Source organism: Hydra viridissima, unplaced genomic scaffold (genome assembly GCF_058129835.1).
Source record: "Hydra viridissima isolate aposymbiotic clone 2 unplaced genomic scaffold, HvirCarnegie_v1 scaffold_6, whole genome shotgun sequence".
NCBI classification, from domain to species: domain Eukaryota; kingdom Metazoa; phylum Cnidaria; class Hydrozoa; order Anthoathecata; family Hydridae; genus Hydra; species Hydra viridissima.
The window spans coordinates 18,652,975-18,676,946 of NW_028324305.1; the positions used below are offsets into that span (position 1 = coordinate 18,652,975).

General features: G+C 35.2%; 1 long non-coding RNA gene across 4 annotated transcripts; it reads right to left on the minus strand.

The window, feature by feature from the left end:
- Positions 1–16,690, minus strand: LOC149887368 (uncharacterized). Of its 4 annotated transcripts, none has more exons than XR_016453491.1 (5): positions 16,642–16,690; positions 16,303–16,444; positions 12,160–12,291; positions 402–522; positions 1–137 (listed from the first exon to the last, which is right to left on the minus strand). It is a non-coding gene; the product is annotated as an uncharacterized LOC149887368 (long non-coding RNA). The 4 variants fall into 4 exon arrangements; XR_016453493.1 differs by having other exon boundaries at positions 16,350–16,444; positions 16,642–16,687; XR_016453490.1 differs by having other exon boundaries at positions 16,587–16,687.
- Between the last annotated feature and the right edge of the window lie 7,282 nt (positions 16,691–23,972).

Consider the following 23,972-nt stretch of genomic DNA (forward strand, 5'->3'; position numbering starts at 1 on the left):
CAAAAACGTAAGTTTGAAAACCAAAAAAACTTACATGTTACTTTAAAGGCAGTGGCATAAGTGAACATTTCTATTTTGAAACCGCCCCACAGTCTAGATATTCGTCCGATTTGATTAATGCCATCAATCGACAAAACCTGTATTACACGATATATTGTATTTAGAAAGGAAAGATTGTTTGCCTTAATTTTATTAGGAGGGGGGGCAAAGGCGCAGTGAATTCATTATAAAATCCAATAATAAAAGTGTGTTTTTTCCCTCTATTTATCATCATTTAACATATCTTTATACGCTGCATTTTAAAATTAAAAGATATTTACTTAAGTAATTGTCTGAAACTTTTACGAGGTATATGTTTTAAATTCTCCTAAACTCAGTGATGATTTCGATAAAATTTAGACCTGCAATAGCGTTGATAGTGCAAAGGATTCAAGCTATTTAGATAGCAACTCTGTTGGTTATACTGTTTGTTAAATACTTGGAGTGAAACGTGATGTAATAAACTTGTCCAAGTACAGCATTCTAAGAAAGAGATGTTTACACAATTTTCACAATTAACCAAAAGCTGCGATTGGTTTTATTACTTACTACTAATGAATCGTATTAGTATATGCAGTATGTTCTAATTTTAGCTTATTTTCGGATTGTTTACATGTTGAGTAGATGTAATAAAGGAGTTTAGAGCCACTCTGAATAGACCCTGAGGGTTCATCAGAAGTAGACTCTGTGGTACCCTCTGAGGTCTCCTGCTATACTCCTCAGAGGAAACCCTACGAGGTACCTTCAGGTGCCCCAACGGGTAGCGAGTAAGTAAGTGGCGAGCGGGTGGCGAGCGGGTGGCGAGCGGGTGGCGAGCAGGTAGCGAGTGAGCAGCGAATGGGTGGCAAGCGGACGGGTGAGTGTATAAATAGGGGTTCCAACTCGGTAAGCTTGTTAAGACTTATCAAGACCACAACCGAGCAAGGGTGCGCACACAGACATAGAAATAGCAGATGAATATTGTCGTACCGCTTGCTCTTAAGATCAACCTTTCAACCCTCCTCAACCTCTACCCACAACCACCTCTACCACTCCTATGTCTATGGTCACACCTACAGATTTGAGGTGGTATTGAAAGCTTACAGAGGTAGGCCTTCGGTTAGGGGCTAAGACTAGTCGAAACCAGTGGCTAGGCTAGACTTCTAGGTCAGCACTGTGGGGCGAACAACACTCAGCGCAGCTTGTGACAGGGATACCGATTGGTTGGTGGTCAGAGCTTGATATACATTTTTCCATTTCGAGAATATGTTTGTATTGGTGTACTAGCAGCACGACTGTAAAACAAGGACAGCGCCGTAACGCAAGATTTCAAGATTTTGCACGGAGAGTAAATAGTAGCTTTAGACGATTACCCAACAGCCTTCAAGAAACAGGTAGCTTTGTCAAGCCAACAAAGTGTTGCCACACTCAGATCAACCTCAACGCCCCAACCAAATCCTACGCTTCAACCGACACCACACTCATGCCAACCCCTTCACCCAGACCAACCCGCACATTCCAGCCAGCCCCATAATCCCCGCCATTAACACGATCCACACTTGAGTCTTCAGCTCTGTCATTTAGTAATGAAAAGATTGTCTATGGATGGCATTAAGAGAAATTGGGATGGGACCTAGATAGGTTTGTGGGAAAGCCACCTGAAGATTACTAGCCTTCCCCATTTACAAGGATAAGAAGTTCTTCAAGGACTACAGAGCCATCATCTCACGAGAGTACGAGCTAAAGTCTGATGCGTCAGCGCTTCTAATTGACATGGCTACCCGAACCCGTGATGTGTTGGAAAAGGAAATATCCAGCAGGATCATACGCTGAACGTACAACTAAGTACGGTAAACCTCTGGTTGAGCTGTGCTTTGCGGGGATTATTCACGAGTAAAGGTCTTGCTAAAGCTGAGTTAGAATTGTTGAAGCGCAAGGGTTCCTATCCTAATGAGTACTTCAACAGCTTCGACCGGTTCGATGAGACCTGTCCACCGTCGAAAGAGGCATTCTACTCAAAGCTCACCAAGAGCGAGGAAAAGGATGAGGACTATGTGCACGCGCAAGATGTCTGGAGCAAACTCAGCTGCAAAAACTAAGGCGACTATCACAATGTCTACCTGAAGAATGATGTAATGGTGCTGGAAGACGTCATTGAAAAATTCAGGAGCTTATTGGAGAAGCATTATGGTGTTGCTAAAAAAGAGTTGGGTCGTGCTCGAGCTACTCACCAAAGTCGATATGCATCTGTTTTTCGAGAAGGGAACTCGTAGAGGTATCTCAATGGTCTTGTAAAGGTTTGCCGAAGCAAACAACCCGGGGTGGCCCGACTATGGTGCCTCTAAGTCCAACAGTTACATATCTTATCTGGTTGCCAACAACCAATATAGCTGGGCCATGATGCAGCCGCTACCTGTCGGCGCATTTGAGATAACCCAACCGGAGCAATTTCATGTCCTGGGAACGCCTGATGATGCTCCAGTAGGCTGTATTGTTGAGGCATACATTGAGTGTCCTGAAGAGCTACATGATACGCCTGATGACAATCCTCTAGCCCCCGAGAGCCTAGTAATCTCCAAAGACAGGCTTAGCAACTACCAGAAAAATCTGCTTGAGAGGTTTGAGTGTGGATACAAGGGGTGTCGCAAGCTTGTCCCTAACCTTCGGCGTAAGGAGCGGTATTTCGTACACTATTGCAACCTCAAACTCTACCAATCGCTCCGGATGGTGGTGACAAATAACCACAGGGCTGTAAATGTCAGACAGGAACCCTGGATGGCGTCCAACAGATGATCAATGACCTGAAGAAAAAAGTCATCACCAAATTAAAAGTAAAATTCTTCAAGCTGATAATTAACAGAGTCTTTGGCAAGACAATGGAAAATCTGCGAAAAGGATACGCGTTGATCTCGTTCGAATAAGCGAGATGGATCGCGTGCGGAAACTCATCGCCAACCCTACGTAACTATTGCACAGAATATTCGATAGTGATCTGGTGACCATTCATAACACAAAAAATTGGCTGAAACTAAACAGACCGTTGTATGTTGGACAAGCTGTACTCGACTTGTCAAAACACTTAAAGTATGATTTCTGGTACAGCCAGGTCAAAACCAAGTATGGTCTGAAGGTGCAGCTCCTGTACACAGATATGAAACGGCTAGATATTTGAAGTCGAGACTGAAGATATATACAAAGTTATGTGGGAGAAATTCGATCTCTATGACTTCAGCGACTACCCGAAGTACCACCCATGCTTTGACGAGACAAACAAGAAGGTTGTGGGCAATTTCAAAGACGAATGTAGCGACCGCCTCCTCCATGAATTCGTTGGACTTAGACCTAATATGAATTCGATCCTCTCCTTGTGTAAAAACGGTAAAGTTGAAAATAAACAAAAGCTTAAGGAAATTAGCAGGGCTGTTGTCACTAAGGAATTACGGCACGAATCCTTTGCGGAGTGACGAAAAGACCAAAACGTGATAAGACACATACTAATCACAATACGGAGCGAGGGGCACCCAATTGGTGTATTAAAGCAAGCAAGACCTCACTCAATTCAAACCACACCAAAAGATGGGTAGAGCCGGGTGGTGTTACAACCCATGCCTAATTCCACCCGCTATGCGTTGAGTGATCCTATTGGTTTGTAACTCAATTCCATCGGGAACAATGGATAGCTATTCACGCACGAAGGGTCTGGGTGGTCCATCAGTAAAACTATAAAGGACTTTCTGCCCTTCTTATCTCAGAACTAAATCAATAAACCGTGTAGTCATGGACCAAATAGGATAGATAGAGCGGTGACGCCAACCTTCCAGCTCGCTTGGCGCGTACAGATAACGCACGAGAGAGTCAGAAGATATTACAGGCTCTTCAAGACCGACAACCCTCCGAGCTTTTTGTAAGAACGCCTGAGAGACCTTCGCAGCCTTGATGGTATCTATGCGACTTCTGCCGCGGTCTTGCAAATGAGTGGCCCCGGTTCTTTGTTACGACTTGCCACATCAAAAACCACCAGAGCATATTTATACTTGCGCCTGCCAACTTTGTCATGTAGCAGATACAATAAGTGCGCTTGATGGACCGCTTTTGGTTTTTTCTCACCAACCATAGGCTTATGCATGTTGTGAGGGGCTGACAAGTAAATCTGCTAATTGGCCTTTGCCATTCGCCAGTAACCTTTTTGTCTATAATATACTGAAGATAGTCTCTTATCCATTGAAAGCACATGATGAGTCAGATGAGACTTCAACTAGAAGTAACTCCGGAAAAAGGGGGTGCATAGGCTCGCATGATATAAGCAAGCTCTGGCAATCCTCCGAGAGGCTGTTAATTGCGCGCTCTTAAATATTAATTGAGCTGACTTGGTCTGCCAGCCAACTAACCGTCTCACACTAAGCTATCTCTACCACTATCTCAGGCAATACAATCGGGTCCGCAGCAAAGTTAGTGCAGTTACAATCAATACCATCAAGACTTTCAACGAACACTTAGTTATTGCTACAGCAGCTGTAACTGCTATCGCAGGATGTTTAGGCTTCTCTCATCAATTTCTTCTTTGATTTGCTCTTCTGCTCCTCATTATGCTAATGGACATTTCACACCTCTTGCTAGCATAAACAATTTCCTTGCTATCTCCCAGTTCAGCTAGGTGTCTGCAAAACCGATTCAGCGCGTTAATGCTGGTATGCACGTTCTCATAGCGAGCAATGATCGCTTCGCTTACAGCTCTGACTTTATCGGTATCCTACTCTACATCAACATCAATACCTTTGCTTGTCCTGTCCGTTATGTGAGCAATTATTCATAAAGGGATCGATGAGAAATTATGATCTACAGGCCTCGCACCTTTTCTTTTTTAAATCGAAGGCACGTACCTTAGTACTTCCACATGTTGTACGTTACTACTCAGACGTTTTTTTAGTAGGCTGCGCCCCGACCCTCGTAATCCTACAACATACTGGTCGAACTCTTTGCTACTCGCATGGATAAAACCTAACTACTCACCTGTTTTGGCTATTTTGAACCTTTCTCCGAAAGACATTATTTCCTGGCTAACAACCAGGTCTGTTAAGTGTCTGTAAATTTGATTCAGCTTGTTAAGTCCAGGTACGCGCTTTATCATAATGAGAAATGATTGCCGTATCGACAGCTCTGACTTTATCGGTATCCCACTCTACATTAGAATCAAGGTCTATACCTGTCCTGTCCTTTATGCGAGTGATTTTTTTTTAATGGGATTGATGAGAAATTATGATCTAAAGGCCTCGCATCTTTCCTTTTTTGGAGGGAAGGCACGTACTTAAGTATTGTTGCGGTAATCAAAGCGTCATAAAACAATTAATGTGGAATATGTATAAATGTTATGGTAATCAAGTTGTCATAAAACAATTAATGTCCCCCTGGGAAATATGTATAAATAGCGTGATTATCGAAACCTCGCTCTCTTGGAGTAACCTGTCAAACAACAACAGATTCGAGCAACTCTTCTACAACTAGCTATGATATACGATCTCTTCTTTGTGTTTATCGCATCTTTGTATAACAATACTATTATAATATATTAATAAATTGAACTCGTTTTACAAAGCGACTCTTACGTAAAACAATGTTCACATCTTGTGCAACGCTACTCAAATAATTTTTTAGTTGACTGCGTTTTGACCCTCGTAATCCTGCAAAATATAAGTCGAACTCCTCTCTACTCGCATGGATCAGACCTAACAACTCATCAGTTTTGGCTGTTTTGAGCTTTTCTCCGAAAGACAATATCGTATAAATTGCAAGTTACCTCACTATATACTAAGAGAAAAATTTTTTCTCTAAATAAAATTTAATCTCGAGGTCCGCGGTAGTCTCGGCGCTCTAGGACAATTATCTCGCAGAAGTCCATAAGATTGTTGAGAGCCTTCTGAAGTATCGGATACTCATGATAGTTCTTCACAAAATGTCTGCAGTTGAAATAATTCTTAGCAGTATGGTAAACATTTTCAGATTCCATCGTGACAGTTTTCCTCACTAAAGAGAATAGAATTTTTGATCTGGATCCTTATGCGCTGAAGGGGGTAGCATCTCATCCAATGCTGTATCTATGTTCCTCAGGGCTTGGATTTTGCGCTCGTATGGGTTTGACATTCTATTAAAAATCCGTAAAGCTTATAAAAAACCCAACAGAAATTCTCTTCGAGAAAAAAAAAGGCAACCATGGTGATAATTCTTCAGAACCACTTCTTGAACATTGTGGAGGCTAACTTTCAGCGTCACGACGATCTCAAGGCAGCATACGACCAATCCTACGCGCAATGGCAGTCAGCCATGACCTCGCGCATAAGGCAGATTAACATAGCCCTCGTATCGGTAGGAGAGCCTGAAAGTCATGTAGACTTAGCTTTTGGGATCCTGGCCAACCAAAATGCTCTGAATGCTACTGTAGATGAAAGCATAACATATTTGCTCCCTGAGCCCGTGTAAACCTGTATCGTGCATGACAAGATCATCCTGATCCTCGACTATGCGATGAACTCATCAAATGATCGAATGACTTGAAGGGGTAAAAACAAACTCTGAAATATGATCTAACAGACCAGTCGCGAGGGCTCGAAGCATATCTTTGGCCTTGCCGATCCATTTTTTCTTTTTCTTTTTTATGTTTCACGCTTGACTTGAAATACTATCCAGAGAGTCCCCCGGCGAGTGCGGCTGCGACGATGTAACCGTAGTCTCGCATCCTCTCGTCATTGCTTAGCTTATAATAATCGGAGAATTCGGATTTGTTAGGAAGACTAAGATCTTCTTTTTCGGGCTTCTCTCTTCTGGCAATCATCTTCTCGCGATAGAAATGGCTCGCAATCACATAGTCGTCGAGTCGAGACTTGGATGTGCCCTCAGCTGCAACCATGATGTTTATACTCACTCTAACAAAATAGTCTAATTGGTGGTCATCATTTTAGAAAAGTTGGTCACCACTAATTGTAATGGTGAACCAGATAGAATATCATCTTCTTTGTGTTGGCGGGACGAACGCAGGTAAGACAGCACTCTGCACCCGTCTGTGGAGTGAAACAAGACTTACCTTAACTCCAAGCTGATGTGTGACAAAAATTTTCTCATAGTAAAGCCAAAAATCATAGATCACATCAGCGTCCAGAAAACCCTCATGGTTCTTTTCGAAATAATAGCGGGCGAAGAGTATAACTTTACAATCAACGACTGCATCACCAAAAAGGAAATAGATTCCCAAAAGTCCCCGCTCTCCAAGATTGGCATAAGCGGGCACCACATTAAGCATAGCCTGCGGATCATCGCAATCAGCTGGTCTCTTGCGAGCCTGTCTCTTGTGAGCTTGATCTTGCCCCAGGTGTAAGCCCCAGTCCAGACCTCATCACCAACAATAAAAAACACTATGGAGCAAACATCTTGTGCTTTCGACCAGCGCGTACAACAGCCACAAAAGGGCGATTTCTTCGAGGTAATCGACTGCAACTAAGGACTCCTCATATTGAGGTATCGCTTGATGTTTTTGAGCATTTAGTGTTTTCCATCTATCTCACTGCTAGATGTTTTTTGTACGTCCATACCAACATTCTAGAGCCAACTCCAGACGCTGCGATACTAGTAGCAATAACACCAGTCAGCTGACCAGTCTTGTCAGAGATGACCCTTGTCAGGTCTGGTTCATCCTCTGCTGGCACCACCTATACGTGTAGCCATTTGGCGGTATTTTTTCTTTTTTTCCATTGTAATCGGTAAACTTCAGAGGACTTTTCTATTTTATTAATCCGCAAGAGGACCATCTGGAATCTAATTGAAACCTATCCGTAGCTGATAATGTTGTCAGTATTGAATCTGAGGTCATGGATGGTGTGGATGGTGCACTGATTTCAAAATATAACTCGATAGCGTATACCAAAAAATTTTTTGAAGCCAGTTTTGGCCTCCCAAGATGGCGGCGGAATTAAGGAATGGTGATATGAAAATTAAGAAACTGATGATAATCAGTTTTATATCTTAAGCTCAAATATTGATAGATATATAATTTTTTAATAAAAATCTAGTTTTTTTGTTTAACATAAGATTTTTTTCATAAAAATAACGGAATATTACATATTTACATAAATTTCAAATAGAAATATTTTTTTATTTAAGAAGACATATTCTTACAATAAGTTGCTTTATGTTAACTTTTTATTTGTCGTTTTTTAGAATAAATATATTAAAATAAAAATTCTCAGTAAAACTAAGTACAAATTTTAATTTTAATTTGCTTAAATTTAGTTTTTTTAATAAAAGTAAAGAAAAAGTATTTGTTTGCTTTTAGTTCTTAACTACCCAATGCTGTGTGCTAGAAGATTAATAACACAACAGCATGGTAGGCAGCTGATTTTATTTTTAAGATAAAATGTTTTTTAGGCATTAGTTCATCAGATAGGCACTAAAAAATTATAAATGCTGCAAGAACTATTAGCTGAGCACTGTGATTACACACAACTCAGAGGTTCCTTCTAGAGTTATTATATATATATATCATATCATATCATAAAAATATTTTTGATTGGTTTTTGAATACAATAAGTTTTGTTAATTGCTTCCAAAGCTTTTTTCCAGTTATTTTGGCAGTTTGTTTTTTACCCAGATGATAAAGATATATTTTTGCATAGTTTTCTGAAATAAGTTTAATCAGTGCAAATAAATGGTTATCAGTTATAGCTGAGTCAAACATATGAGAAGTTTGGTCATTAAATATTTTTGAGTAATCAACTGATCTCAAAACAGCTCTAGAAATGGCATTTTGAATTCCTATTTCATTTGAAAGATTGCCATTTATTGAGGCAAGCAACCTTTGGAAACATCTTTCAGTTTCTTCGCATATGATAGCAACACTTTAAGTTGGTTTAATTAAACCTCCTCTGTCTTTGAATTTTAAAAAACTGGTTTGTTCGAAATGATAAGAAAGTACTAACGCATTCCAACATTTAATGCAGATGGTTTATTTTTTGATAAGATTTATAATGTTGATAATGTTTGATAACATACAAAATGTATGTTATCAAAACATTCCATTAATGATTTATTTTGAATAACAAGTTAAAAACAATTGACTCAATTATTGAGAGCTGAAATATTACAAAGAATAATATATAAGTAAAATAACACATATTAAAAAATAATATTTTGCACTTAATATTTTTATTAAATACTATATCCATTAATTACATATATGTATTAAATAATCCTAGAAGGAACCCCTGAGTTGTGTGTACTCACAGCACTCAGCTAATAGTTCATGCAGCATGTACATATCTGGTATCTTGCTACAAAAATTGAAAATATAAAATTTGTCAAAATTGTAAGTAGGCACCACTGCCGCTTACCATACAGTCATGTTATCAACCTTCTAGCACACTGCATTGGGTAACTAAGAACTAAAAGGTACATAGAAAATGCATAAATATTATCTAATCGTAAATTGCACTTAAAAGGTATATCGAATATTTTGTACCTTAGTATAAAAATAATTACTTTAGTTGTCTGATTTTTTTAAAAATCATTTCATTTCTTTAAAGTCATTAAAACTTTATTTCATAGTCTAATATTTCTGTAAAAAGCCTTGTACATCGACCACCGCTAAGAGCTCCGATCGCCGCCACCTTAAGAGGCCAATTTCGGCTTCAATTTTTTTGAAAAAGACAATTGAATACGCTATCCAGTTATATTTTGAGATCAGTGGGATGGTGCCATGGAAGGCACGCTCAAGCTGATTGGCAGCGATGGGTATAACCTCGCTCCAGACATTTGTGTTAGACTTATTTATGGATGTGATTCTTCTAAAACTAAATTAGTGATGTGTGGTTATATTATTAGAGCCATGAGGAACCAAATACTGTCTATTTTTCTATGATCGGTCAGACTGCAGATACTTGCACACTAGCCTCACCAATACTTGCACACTAGCCTCACCAATACTAACTTCGTAGTCCTCGCGGTTACGGCTATTCAAATTTATAACACAACCTGGCGGGCTCAAAATATTTTAATCATGTGCGACGCTATTGATTCGACTGGATCAAATTCGATGGTAGACCTTACATGGTTCTCGTATTATAAGACTTGATAACACGTTGCCGTTCGAGTTGTGGGATCCAAACGTGGAGCCAAGGCGGAAAATGCAGGTTGACACTTGCATAGACCCGATTAACTTTCAATTCGTTGAGGCTGATAATACTTCAGTTGGTGTCAGAAGAACCCTACAAGTGTTTGAGACATGCGACCTCTAAGAACGCTCTCGACGGAAGACAAATTTAATTTTGCTAACTCAGTGTGCGACGAACCAGACAGCTAGATCCAACAAGGCAGCTACGGAAATGCCCATGATCAAGGCATTGAGTTCTACCTGGTGTTCGTCTGTTGACTTACCTGTGGGTAGCTCGATGTGCGGTTTTTTATCTTCCTTGTCAGGCTTGATCGGATTTTTATACCCAGTGACAGGTGTTACCGGATCTATTGAACGGTAGGAGCCCCTTCAGATTGTTCGAAGGAACAGGTCGATGCCTCAATGGAACGAATTGCATAGCCTCTCCCGAGACAAATATGGTTTCCGATGAGCAAAATATCTAAGCCATAGTATTTAATGGTTGATACGCTGGTATGCGGCAGTTCTTCACTACCGACTTCCTCAGCACTAGCAATCTCCTCCTGAACGGCTCTGGAACAAAACTTGAAAATATTGATAATGACATAACTATAAATTTGACTCGCACATCGTCTGGAGCTGCGTCTGTCAATGTGAATGTCTTCGTTGGGCTCGAGCTATAGCAAAGTTCTGTGGTGGTCGCATCATTGATTAAACTTAAAAAGATTCGGACCGTCATCCCTGTTGCAAGCCGCACCGAGTGCTGTGGGACCCACAGCGCATAGCTAGAAGGTTCGCCCAGTCTCTGATCTTGACTATTCTTAGCCCCTAACCGCTGGGCCTACCTCTGTGAGCTTGTCAAGACTACTTCGCAAATCTGTAGGTGTGACCACAGACATAGGAGTGGCTGAGGTGGAGCTTGATGGGAGTTGAAAGGTTGATCCCAAGAGCAAGTGGTACAACAATATTCATCTGTCATTTCTATGTCTGTGTGCACACCCTTGCTCGGCTGTGCTCTTGACATTTCTTGACAAGCCTAACAAGTTCGAACCCTTATTTTTACACTCACCCGTCCGCTCGCCACCCGCTTAACCCTTTCGTACCGGAATTTATTTAGGCGATTTAAAAAGCGCAATAATATGCGACGTAAACACTTAAATAGATGGGTTTCCTTACAAAATAAGTAAAACAAAGTATATATCATTGGAAAGCAGGCAAAATTTAGAATCCAAAAAAATAATTAAGAAAGTAAAAAACTTTATATACATATTGTTATTTATGTATATATAAATAAAAAAAATATAAATATAAAATATCCGAGGCGCATATATGTGCGCCTTCGACACGAAAGGGTTAAGCCTCACTGGCTCGCTACCCACTTGCTACTCATTCGCTCGCTACCCGCTCGCCACCCGCTTGATTACTTGCTTGCCACCTACTAACCGCTCACTCCCAACCTGCTCCCCACCTACTCAATTGCCCACTCGCAACCCACTCGCTGCTCACTCACTCGCTACCTGCTGGGGATCTTGGGACTACTTCGTATGGTTACCTCTGAGGAGTACCTCAGGAGACCTCAGAAGTTACCACAGAGTCTACCTTTGATATACACTCAGGGTCTACTCAGAGTCTCTAAAAGCGTCTATATTACATTTACTTACTGCATGATTTAAATTTTGAAGTTTAATTGCATATTTTCAAATATCTTTTCAACTGATGTTGTTAAAAGGATAGACAAATTAAACTAAGCAATAAAAGAAAATGCAATGGAAAGAGCAATACGCAATCAAATTTAGCTTCCGCGAAAGATTACATTAACTTAAAAAACTGATAAAACGTTCAAATCTAAATAAAATGCGGCAAATGGTGCATTAATTATGAAGAATTCAAAAGTAAACTAGAAGAAAATCATTTAAATTTAAAGAAATGAAAATGTAAATACATATATCTATTTAAAGTTTACAGAGTTATAAAGTTTCAGCTTAAAAGAATACATTTTATACCATTACCTTCAAATAGCTCAGCTAGATGTTCAACTTGAATTTGGTTTGTCTGGTTGTCCGCCTGGTCTTAAAAGTATTTAAGACCAGGTGGACAACCAGACAAACATATATGACGTAAAGTTATCCATTGTTCTGTGCCTGTAATCAAAAAATTAAATATAAAACGTAGAGCCTAATGAAGAGAAAACTTTTAAATCATGTAAAAAACCATTTTTCAATAAAAAACTATTTAACTTTTTTTTATAAAACAAAGTCTTCAGACAACAGGTAAATTATATATTCTTTTATTAGTTGTTTTTCTGTTTTTTTTAAGATAAGATTTCATGTAAAATTGCTGCATTTGTTATCAGTGCAATAGTATTACTGAATTAATAATTCCTTGAAAATTACATGATACAAAATTTAAAAAAGATTAAATATTATCTTTAAATTGAATGTTTTCTAATAGATATGATTAATATTTTTACCTGACTCGTGTTATAATTTGCTTTGATTTGTCAGGCGCTGGGCAATATTGTGACCTATTATGCTGCGGCAGGAGTAGGCACATAACCATAGTTGTGAAATATGGGACGTTGAAGAAGGAATTTCTCGGGTATTTGAGCTCGAAATTTATCATCGAGTTGCGTTAAAAGTGGACTATTCATTTATTATATAGTGAACAAAGTATTATGTTAATCATATTGTGAACTTTATATTTTATGTGGAATATCTCCATAAATAAATTCTAAATTTGCGCCGTTGAAAATGTATTAAGCAAAAGTAAAAACAACTTAAAGCAACAACTTACAGGGAAAATGTTAATTAGTTTGTGGTAAAAATGGAATCCCCATTTAAATATAGCGGATTTTAAGTAACTTTGTCTTCAAAGTTAAAAAACATATTTTATCAAATTAGAGCAGGTTTTACATCAGTTTCTTGAATTTTTATGATTTCTAAATTGTAAACCTAAGACTTTCAGGAAAAATATGAAAAAGAGTTATTGATGATAAAGGTTTTTTATACTCTTATAAAGTTCAGCTTTAGTGTCAATAATCGGCTTATTCATTTTTTGTTTCATTATTCCAATAAATAAAACCAAGGCCATATTCAATCTCCTTAAACTTCACTACAGCCGCTATATAGAGCTCATTGGTATTTTTCTCTTCATCTAGTGATTAATTTTGATAGTGAGCTAGATTTACTGGTGAATTATACGCAATAATTTCTGGCATCGTGTTTTACATAAGTAAAGATGAATTAGTAAACCTTTTACAAAAAAACCATATGTAAAACTCAGGTGTAAAATTAGTTTTAACATTGTTCTTGCCAAAGTAACGAATTCTGTCACTGGAGTAAACACTTAAATGCGAGGAAACATGGCATACGAATTCAACAGTCGATCGGCTTTAATTAACCATTTTGACTAGCTTTAGGAGTCCACTGGTAGAAGAAATCATTATCACTACCATTTTAATTGCGTTAGATACAGAGTTTTCATCAAAAGACACTTTAACCTGTTCCCTTGTCTTAACAAAGTTTTAAAAAATTTGTTTTTCTTTTACAAACATGGATAAATAGTTTTTGAAATAAATTTAATGGGTTTGTTCTACGATAAAAGCCTCAAAATATAGTTCTACAATTCTAACGCAATCTCTAATAGGCAAGATTCAATTTACAAGATCTCTAACAGGCAAGATGTAATTCAAGTAAGTTTAAGTTTACTGTAAGAAATTAGAGTAAAATGTGTTACCAGTTATTCCTGACTTTTAATGAATGATTATCTTTTATAATAGTCCAATTCTAAAAGTCTGACAATAGGTCTAGTGATGCTAATCCTTATGCTTATGGTTTATTTATTTTACTCCTTTATTAACTAAAAGCACCACTGTTCATTACTCATACCGTAAAATCCGAAATAACTCGGAAATCACTTAACATTTTCGTGACCTTTGTGGAAAATAACGCTTAAAAAAATTTCAGATGTTTTTGATATCACTTTTTAGAAATATGTCAGCACTCAAAATTGTCTTGCAGAAATATGCGCGCCTTAAATACAAAGTACCTTTAGCAATATTAACCAATATTGAAGCCGTAACAACATTTTTTACTAAAGAAAATTTTTGTACAAAATTCAACGAGATTAACACCAATCGTTACTGAATATCAAACTTAGAGAAAATATAAAGCGCGTTAAATAAAATGGTACGAAGCAAGTTTCTTTGAGCATTTTTGCATTGATTTATGACAGAAACCTCAAATATGTTATGTGGGAAGCTTTAATAGTCCAAGAGTGGATTGTACCTAATGACAAAATGGTTCGAAAATGCAGTTTGATATGTTAATAATTGGGTTGTTCGCAAATGACCCATTAACAGACAAAATTTTTTAGAAACTTCAAGTATGATTTAGAATAAAAAGGCTGTTGAGATGAAATTTTCTAACGGCAATGAAATTGAATTCCTAGTTATTAATTAATGGAAGACGGCACATTCGCGCAGTTTTAATTACCTTTAATACCTCTTATTTCATTTTAAGTATTATCCATAAGATGATTATTGTTTTCTCGTACGAAACAAATAAGATTGGGCTAAACGCGATTTTGACTTAAACGCTACCATTTTATGTCTTATCTAGACAAACTTAATTATTTTGTATTTTAATAATGCAACAGACAAGCTTTATCAATAACGTTCTGTTAGCTTTTTAAAAAAACTTTATTTTTGAGAAGGAGCTGCATTAAGAGCTTGTCCAGTATCTTCAAATTGAAAATGCGGTTCTTTGTTGCATTTAGGAGTCTTTAATAAAGTAACAAATTTAAAGCTTTTTATGCGCGAAAAAGAGCTTTTAAGTGATGGAACAAAATTTGTGAGAATTTCTGGGTAACTAGAAAATAAAGCTACAAAAGTCGTAACAAGTTTAAATGTAAAAAAAAAAAAAAATTGCTTTTAGTATAACTGCGGTATAAAAAAATTCACCAAGAAAAGCTAATGCAACGTTTTCAGAATAAAACTTTTTTTTTGTTTAAGAGAATATTTAACATAAACAAAAGTTTTATGTTAATGCAAACACGTGATATACTTTGTAAATGGCTAATCTAACAATGGAAAAGAAACAATCAATTGCAAAGAAAATGAGGGATAAGAAACAGATAATGGTTATATTAAAGATTGCTCATAAATATATAGTATTGACCTTAATACTGAGTAAAGTTACCCATGTAAAGAGAGTTGACTTTGTTAAAACTTATAGAAGCATCTTTAGTAATTTCTGAAGTTTGAGAATACTGAGAATAATTGTAAATAGCTGAGAGTGATTGTAAAAAGCTGAGTGAGATTGTAAATAGCTGAGAGTGATGTAAATAGCTGAGAGTGATTGCAATCACGTAAAGAAGCTAAGTTTGAAGTATTTGGAAAAACATATTTCATTGCTGTAATAAAAAAAAGTGTAGAACTATTGCTTTTATGGGTTCGATAATCATAATTGCTCAAGTAAATTTATTGGACTTACGATGGTCAGAGAAAGATACGGGTTGGTAGACAGCGCTTAAGCATTTGAAACTTATAAGCAGGTTTATTAAAGTGCTTCACATGAACTTAATTCTTCAAAGGTGCTATTGGCAAAAAAGCAAACTTTCCTTTTTTTTTTTTCGTTCGCGCAACTTCAACTACCAAGAGAATTGAAAACTAATTACAAACTTATTTTGCATCTTTTGTCAAACTTGCCTCAAGCTTGAATTGCTATCGAAAGCTCCGTGCAAAAAAAGCACGAAGGGATATTAGAATAAGCACTAATTTTAAAAAAAGCACGAAGGGATATTAGAATAAGCACACATTACTATTATAGAAGTTATTAATGATTATATTATTTCCTTCGCTACTCGAACAACTATCAGTCACAAGAATCATATCAAATTTGTCATCATATAGCCTAGTAGTTTAAGAACAATTTTGTTTCTGAACTTATTAAAAAAGTTCTTGAATATAGGAACGGAAGAAAAGAGGGTTTTAAGAATGTTAATAAAATGCGAAAATTTAAAAGTATGTCACTGCCTAACCATGTATTCAGTGACGACTCTGCCTAACCATGTATTCAATGACGTTGAAATGTATACTTAAGAAAAGTATACTAAACTGTGTTACAAAAAATGTAATAAAAAGTTAAACAAACCACATATAAAGCAAACTTTTTGAGAAAAGTTGCATTTGCAAGATTACCATGCTCTAACACGTCTGTAATCTAACAAGCTATATGCGTGCCACTTTAACATTTTAACGTTATTCTCTGTGTCTCTCAATGATACATTGTTTCACTGGAAAATATTATTTTCATTTAAATAATGCTTCAGAAAAATTCACTAAAAAAAATTTACCTAACTTTAAAGTAAAGACAAAACTCAAAATCAGTTTTTAAAATATCTTTAAAATGAAAATTAGTATATAATTTTAATATACCTTTCGAGATAATTACGCATTTTTTTGCTAAAAGAAGTAAAGAAAAATGTCTTACATCTGAATCATCACTGTTGTAACAAATATTTCTATTAGATATTGTCAATAGTGACTTTAGTTGAAACTTTAATCTAATGCATTTTTGGCTTTTGTTGTAATTATTTATGGAAAATTTCAATAAGTCTTCATTATAAACACTAATCTTTTAGAAGTTGTTTTGGTTTCGTTATTTCATAGTTTAGTTTTTCCCTGCAAACTACAAACTGAAGTTATATGTAAGGCTTTTATTGAGAAAGAAAATATGAACTTTAAAGAATAAGATGTGGAATAAAATAATGAGTCGTTTTTTAAGTAATTAAAAATAATTAGTAATTAATAATGATAACTTAAGTTATTTCTAACAATTATCTGTGTATTGTAATATTCTGATAATTCCGAAAATGTTGTTTTATTAATAATGATAAATTAAAGCATCAAAAAAGCTCTTTCCATTTGAAAATAAAAACATATATAATAAGGATTCCCCACACTTATAAAGACTGCATTTATCTCTCAAAAAATGTCTTTGATGATTTTAAAGGCAGGGTTACACTAACCCTAAATGTAGGTTCTGAACCGAAAACTGATCGTGGATCGTTGAAAAGTGGATTTAACAAATGTGGCTTAGTTCCGTCGTCTTTTGAACACTGCTCTGTTATAGGGGTTTTAAGTTGAAGTTATTTATACTTCAGATTTTTTTTTAACCACTCTTTTGAGCAGGTTGACATGAAATAGAAACCGTTGAAAACGAATTACAAATCCTTTTTCATTTTTTGACCATTTGTCTAAATATTTAAAACCTTCAAAAAATGAGGGGGTACTAAACTTTATGTAGCGTTATCTTATGAGCGTCAAAATATATTTTGATAAAATTTGAAGCCTAATTACAATTTATGATCGGATTCAAGATAATATTTTGTTTTTTTTCAATAATTACTTTCCCTCAACCCAGGGGGCGTTTTTCAAGGGTATTTCTACTCTTGTTTGCAAATCACTTGGTTTTTGCCTGAAATTAAAGTTAATTTTATTTAGAGAATAATTACAAATGATCTAATATCAAACTAATGGCATTAACACGATAATTAGACAAACTATTCTCAATAAACTATGTCAATTGTCTGATAATTCATTTAAATTAAACAGTTTGTTAGAGTATTGATTTATACAATTTAAAAAATCTAATACAGAAAATACTATATAAAAACGTTTTTGTACAAAATGAGTCTGCAAAAAGCAAGATCTCATTCAGATAATAGGATATGGATATGTTTCTGTTGTATCAATAAAGACAAAAAATGTCTATATTTGAAGAAGAATGATTCATTGATTCATCTGATCTTAGGTTTTGTGGACCCTGGATTCAATCTGAGCCTAAGTTCTCATCTGTCAGGAAGATGCGGAAGCTGGAAGACAAACTTATATTTAAAACAGAAAGGTAAAGGCATCCGTAAAGCTGTAGAGACTTCCTGGATAAATGGTTGTGATCAACTTAAAAAGTTGGGAAGAATTAAACAAAAAGATGGCAATAGCAATGTGCTATTTGCTGCCTAGGGCAATGTACTAAAAGTAGTAGTACTCTTAATCTTTCTGAATTCACCTACGTAGAATCTGAAAAGCTTACATTCGAAAAAAGAAATTCGTTTCGCTCAGAGTGCTGTCAAATTTTTGGTCCTAGTACTCGACATCCTTGCAGCAAAAAAAAAAAAACTGTTCAAAATCTTCACTCCTTAATTACTTCAAAGAATCAAAATATCGCTGACAGAGTTGTTTCTTGTAGGCGAAAAAATATATCTGTTGTTGGTGAATGTAAAAAAATAAAACTTGCAATAGGAAGAAAAGCTCTTCCTGTTAAAGTATACAAAGACCGATCACCTATAAGGCATATAAGATATGAGACAATCATGAAATTGAAGATAAACCATAATCTTCCAAATTGTGCAGTGTTAGGAATAAGAAGGAGATAAGAAAAGATCTGGAATACAGGAGAACACCTATGCTGAAGTTACGAACAGGTCACTCAACTTGAATAGGTTTTACGATTTCATAAAATGTCAGCTCAAGATCGGTAAAAACTTTTTTGAAAAAGATATTGTTTATTGTACTGACCTATCTACGCTCGTAACTGTAGTTTGTTCCTTCAGAAAAATGGATATTTTTAATTCTGTTGAACACGTTGGTATTGATGGAGAGCAGGGATCTGAAGATTGTTATGAACGTGTTTGACCCATCAGTATTAGATTTTCAACCAAGAAACCAGAAGTACACCGGGGTCAATATAATGAATATTTTAGGCATAGTTCGAAACGTAGAAGAGAATCATCACAATCTGAAAACACTTTTCCAACTCCTTCAACTCAATGAATTGAAGTTGACCTTAACTTCTGACCTAAAATTGATCAGCATCATTATTGGATTATCAGTAAGTATCTTGTTACATTTATATTTTAAGTAAGCAAGACCTATAAGTTATTTTCCATAATCAAGGGTCACAGTGGAAAATACTCGTGTTGCTATTGTGATGGGCCGATGGATGAAAAAGAAGTTCAAAGGGCTTTCGGATCACTAGCAGATGAATTCAAAAAATACGATTTTGATAACAAACCTCGTATACGCATGCAATATTATAAAAATATTACTTATCCATGTCTGCTGGATGAGAAATTGACTAAAGAAATTATCAACATAATTCCACCACCTGACTGTCTTGGGATGAAACTCAAAATATCCTACAAAGAAAAAATAGATAAGTTTGTGGAATCCATGCTTCACTTAAAAGTATATGTCCGTGATGTGTTCACAATGAAGATTTCACTTGGATGGAAGTTTCACAGAATCAGATTCCATCTCAAGGAGTATCTCGATCGGTAGAAAATTCATATCGGTATTACATCAGAAAAAACATCTGAAGCAGAGCATAAAAACTTAAACAAGACACGGAAAAGGTTCGTTGTGTTAACAACGAACATTTTTAGTGTCTTGTTTACAGTTTTAACAACTTAGCAAAAGGTAAGTTACAAAAGAAAAACTATTGTGCATGTTGATAAACCAATTCTGAACTTTCACTTAAATAATTTAAAAGTTTTAGTTGCAATTGAAAATAACATACATGATATATGTAAAATAAATAAAACATAAATTTTAATTACAATAGAAAAACTACTGTGCATGTTGATAAAAGTAATTTTTAAATTTTTTAAGATACATGAGCCAATTTTCATAAGTTTAGCCTGAATAATTTAAGTGTAATAAAAAACTTGGGTGAAAACAAAACACTATAGTCAACCGTCATTAGTTAGCGAAAAGATATCGATTTCTGAAGATGGAAAGCGAGTTTTTGATTATTTAATGTTAACAAAAAGAGGAACTTTCTACAATAAAAAGTTTTCTTATTTTGCTCAGTCACATTTCCTTAAACAAATTTTGTGTGTGGAAGAAGGCTCACGAAATTAATAAATTTCATTCTAAAACTGTAAAAACTACAATTTTAACTCGATCATATATATAGCTGCAAGAGTATATTGCTGAAGTAGTTTTTGTCTTGTGCAGCTTGCAATGGCTAAATTCTTCGCCTCACTGAATTAAGCAAAGCGGTTTTTGGTTTTCGGAGACTCGAGGTAAGATGAACTGTGTACCATAATATTTTGTATTACATTAAGGGTCTGCGTATCGTTTCATTTCCATATCGTTATCATTCTGATATAATATCAGAAAAAAAATCCTCAGAAAGGTGAGAAATTTGGTATATACCGAGATTTAAACTAACTAAAATACCGGTTAAAATTTTTATAACAATAGCACGTCGTAGTCATTCCGATGACACTTTTTTTCCCGATATCATAATGGTATGATAACGATATGGAGATGAAACGATACGCAGTCTCTCATATTATTTGTTATATATCCGGCATTTTTTCATGCATGAAATACAACAAAATGGTGTGACTTAAAACCCTTTAGGAGTTTTCTCTACTGCACACCTTTTTTAGTATAATTTTACACCTGTTACCTAAGAGAAAACTAAAAAAGGGATAGATTTAGGGTTTGTATTTAACTTACTTTTAGGCACGCTGGTTACTAGTAAAATATGTGCGCTTGACATTAAGTTTTTAAAACGCTCTCAAATATAATTTTTAACTCGAAGTTTAAGCTTCTCCATCTAAAAGATACTACCTCCGTTCCATAAATGTTGTCACATTTTGATAGTTTTGGTCAGAATATTAAAAATGTATGCTATTTGTGTAATTTCTTTTAAAGATTAGCGAAATTCGTACCGCACTAATTATTTTCTAAAAATGAAAATTTACGATAAAAAATTAGTAGTACTCACAACACAAACCTAGTTGTATTAAAGTGTGAATCTGGCCTAATTAAAGAAAAACTTTGATGAGAAAGTTGACTCCCTTTAAATTTAAAATGTAATACAGAAGCCGTGGAGAATACAAAAGTTTTTAAAATATTGAATAGCTAAAATAAATATTACTGCTATGACACGCAGTTTTTTATTCACCTATTGATCAACTAAGTGCCCTAGCTTGTTAGAAAGCCTTGAATAACTCTTTTCAACAAACTATTACTTTTGAAATTTGGTCTAACAAAAGCGAAGCCATACAAGTTTGATTAAATGGGATAAGTATTATGGAACAAACATTTAGCGTCAAATATGACGACTATTTTGGAACGGAGGTAGTATCATTTTTTTAAAGTAGGATGTTCCTGTAAATGATCAAAATTAAAAGAGAAGTATAATAAGTATGTCAATTTTGGTTAACAACTTTGCCCTTTTCTGTCTTATAGGATGAAACGAAACAATTTAGATGATTTTCTTTCGATAATTCCAGTTAGTTGAGTAAAGTAGTGTGGAAAGTTCAGTTTGGTGCCATTTTTTTTAATGACAACTTTTGATTTGGTCACAATAAAAAAAGCCCGAATTCTATTGGTAAAAGTTGTAAAAGTTGAATGAGTTAACTCTCAAGTTGAATCTCATGCTAAACTTCTTAAGTTTAATTCAATCAGCCTAAAAACACTGATAAGAACTTCAACCTGTGACTTCCAGATTTGCTTAATTGCAAGACTATCTGGTAAAAACAAAGCCAAATTTCCCTGAAAACTATTTTTTACTATTTCAAGACCTTTTAAAGTGCTAAATTCTAAAAATATAAGAGAAATGTCTTATCGCATCTGAAACCGCAAGACTAGCCGAACAGAAACTTGCAACATATTTTAATGGTTCATAGATTTCAAGCAGATCAATCTTCAATGCTATTAAGTAGTGAAAATGACATTCGCAGTGTGAAACTCACGATGTTTTCAAAATTACATCACCCCAATTTCTCAATAAATAAAAGATTAAATAAATAACGACAAGAAAAGCCAAAACGCGGGTGCGTTCAAACATGATATATGCAAATTATTACATTCTGTGACTTTAGTTCTTTTTTTGTTTAACTTTATTGATGCTTATCTAAATCTGGTGAACATGACCATAACCTACTAAGGATAAAGATAAATAATAAATCCTTATGATCAATATTTACATTTCAAGACTTATTAAATGGGGAAAACTTTTCTTTCTTACAACAATTGTGATTTTGCACTAAAAAAAGAGAGATACAGAATAGTAGCGCAAGCTGCATTCTGTGTTAAAGCCGTTTGGAATAAGAGAATCCCTGCCTTTTAAGTCTAAAGGATTTAGTTTTAAAATCATTTCAAAATAACTCGCCACTCCTAACTTTTATTTTGAATTTGCTCTTAATGTTCAGCATCAATAATGCCTCTTTCTGGATCTTTGAACATCATTATTTTTGTTTACTTTAACGTCATCATTAGCTTTTTCTTTATCAAACCCATCTTCTAGTTCTTTAGAAGGAGCAGAGTTTCTAGAACTCTGAACTTTCTAGATCATCGAAGACCTTGTCAACATTTTTTCAGATATGTTTTCAGAATCATTTGTTCAGTTTTGCTTTTTTGTTTTTACTTTTTTTGCCTCTAATTGAGCATCTTTTTTAATCTGTAGCTCCACTTTTTTAATTCATTAATGAACAGCTTATTTAATTTTGCAGTTCTCAGAGGGCCACTCTAACACTCTATAAACTTGTCGTTTAAATCAATATATAAATACCATTCAGGTCGGAAATGTATCGATTATTACACCATATTTCAAGTAAACCGACTCAATCATTCGACTTACGTTAGCAAGTAGAGTAATTAAGTTGGTCCAAATGTGCACAAAATTGGTCCAAAATATTTACAAAGGAATTATGTATATACATACATAATTTCTTGGGAATTTTTTTCCGAATTTTATCAAGTGCAATTTTCAATTGCACAATAATTTCGACGTTCTCTCTTGATCATTTATAGTTTTCCTTAACCAAATAATTTTGACGAGATTAAGATCTGTTTATCATACTAGCCAGGGTAGAACATGTTGTCTGTAGGAAAATTCATTTTTTATGCGTTTCAAAAAAGATCTATCAGTAGGTAAATGCTTATTTTCTAGAGTCTCTTTGTAATTTTCTATAAAAATATCTCCTTATAAGAAATTCATCCCCATATAACTATCAAGCCACCGCCGCTTTGTACTCTTGGTAAAAAAAATCTTTGCTCATATTTCTCTGAAGCAACATAACAACCAATAAACTATTTATGCAATAACTAAATTAACTAGCCTTATTGTTAAAATGAGCTGACAGTTCTCGGTAGCTTTTTTGGAAGGGATATACACAATATTTGCTATTTCAACATCAAATTAGAAATTATTAAAAAATCAAGCTCCTCTTTTGTTTTCTGAATCACTTTTAGAAACACGTTTGGAGTGTCGTATACGCAGTGTTTAAGTTATACGCTACCAGGTAACTAGTTGCTATATGTAACAGACTTGAAAGTTAGAAGTGAACTAACTGCTTTTCACGATAACTTTAGAATAGTGAAGTTTTTAACAGTCTTGATGGTCTGGTTTGATATTCTAACCAAATTGAATTTAACCAGTAAAATCTTGCAAAAAGCTGACATTGAAATGGATATAGCTCAGATAATCTAAAACAACTAAAAGCTACTTTTGTGGAATATCGTTCTTCAGGTTTTCAAAGTGTTTTATTTTCACAAAAATAATTGTTCTGGAAGATAAGTGTAAACTCCGATTTCTAGATAAAAAGAAGGCAGAACGAAGAAGATACCTTTTGACATTGAAGGGCAGGTGGAATCTGTAAAAGATCCTGAGAAATCATTCAAAGTTGAATACTCTATCGTAATTATTGATTTCATCCCAAGTTAATGTGGAACTGTTCCAAATTGTCTACAAGAGATTTTTACAGTGCCATCGAGTACAAAGCTCATGTTATGAAAAGCTAA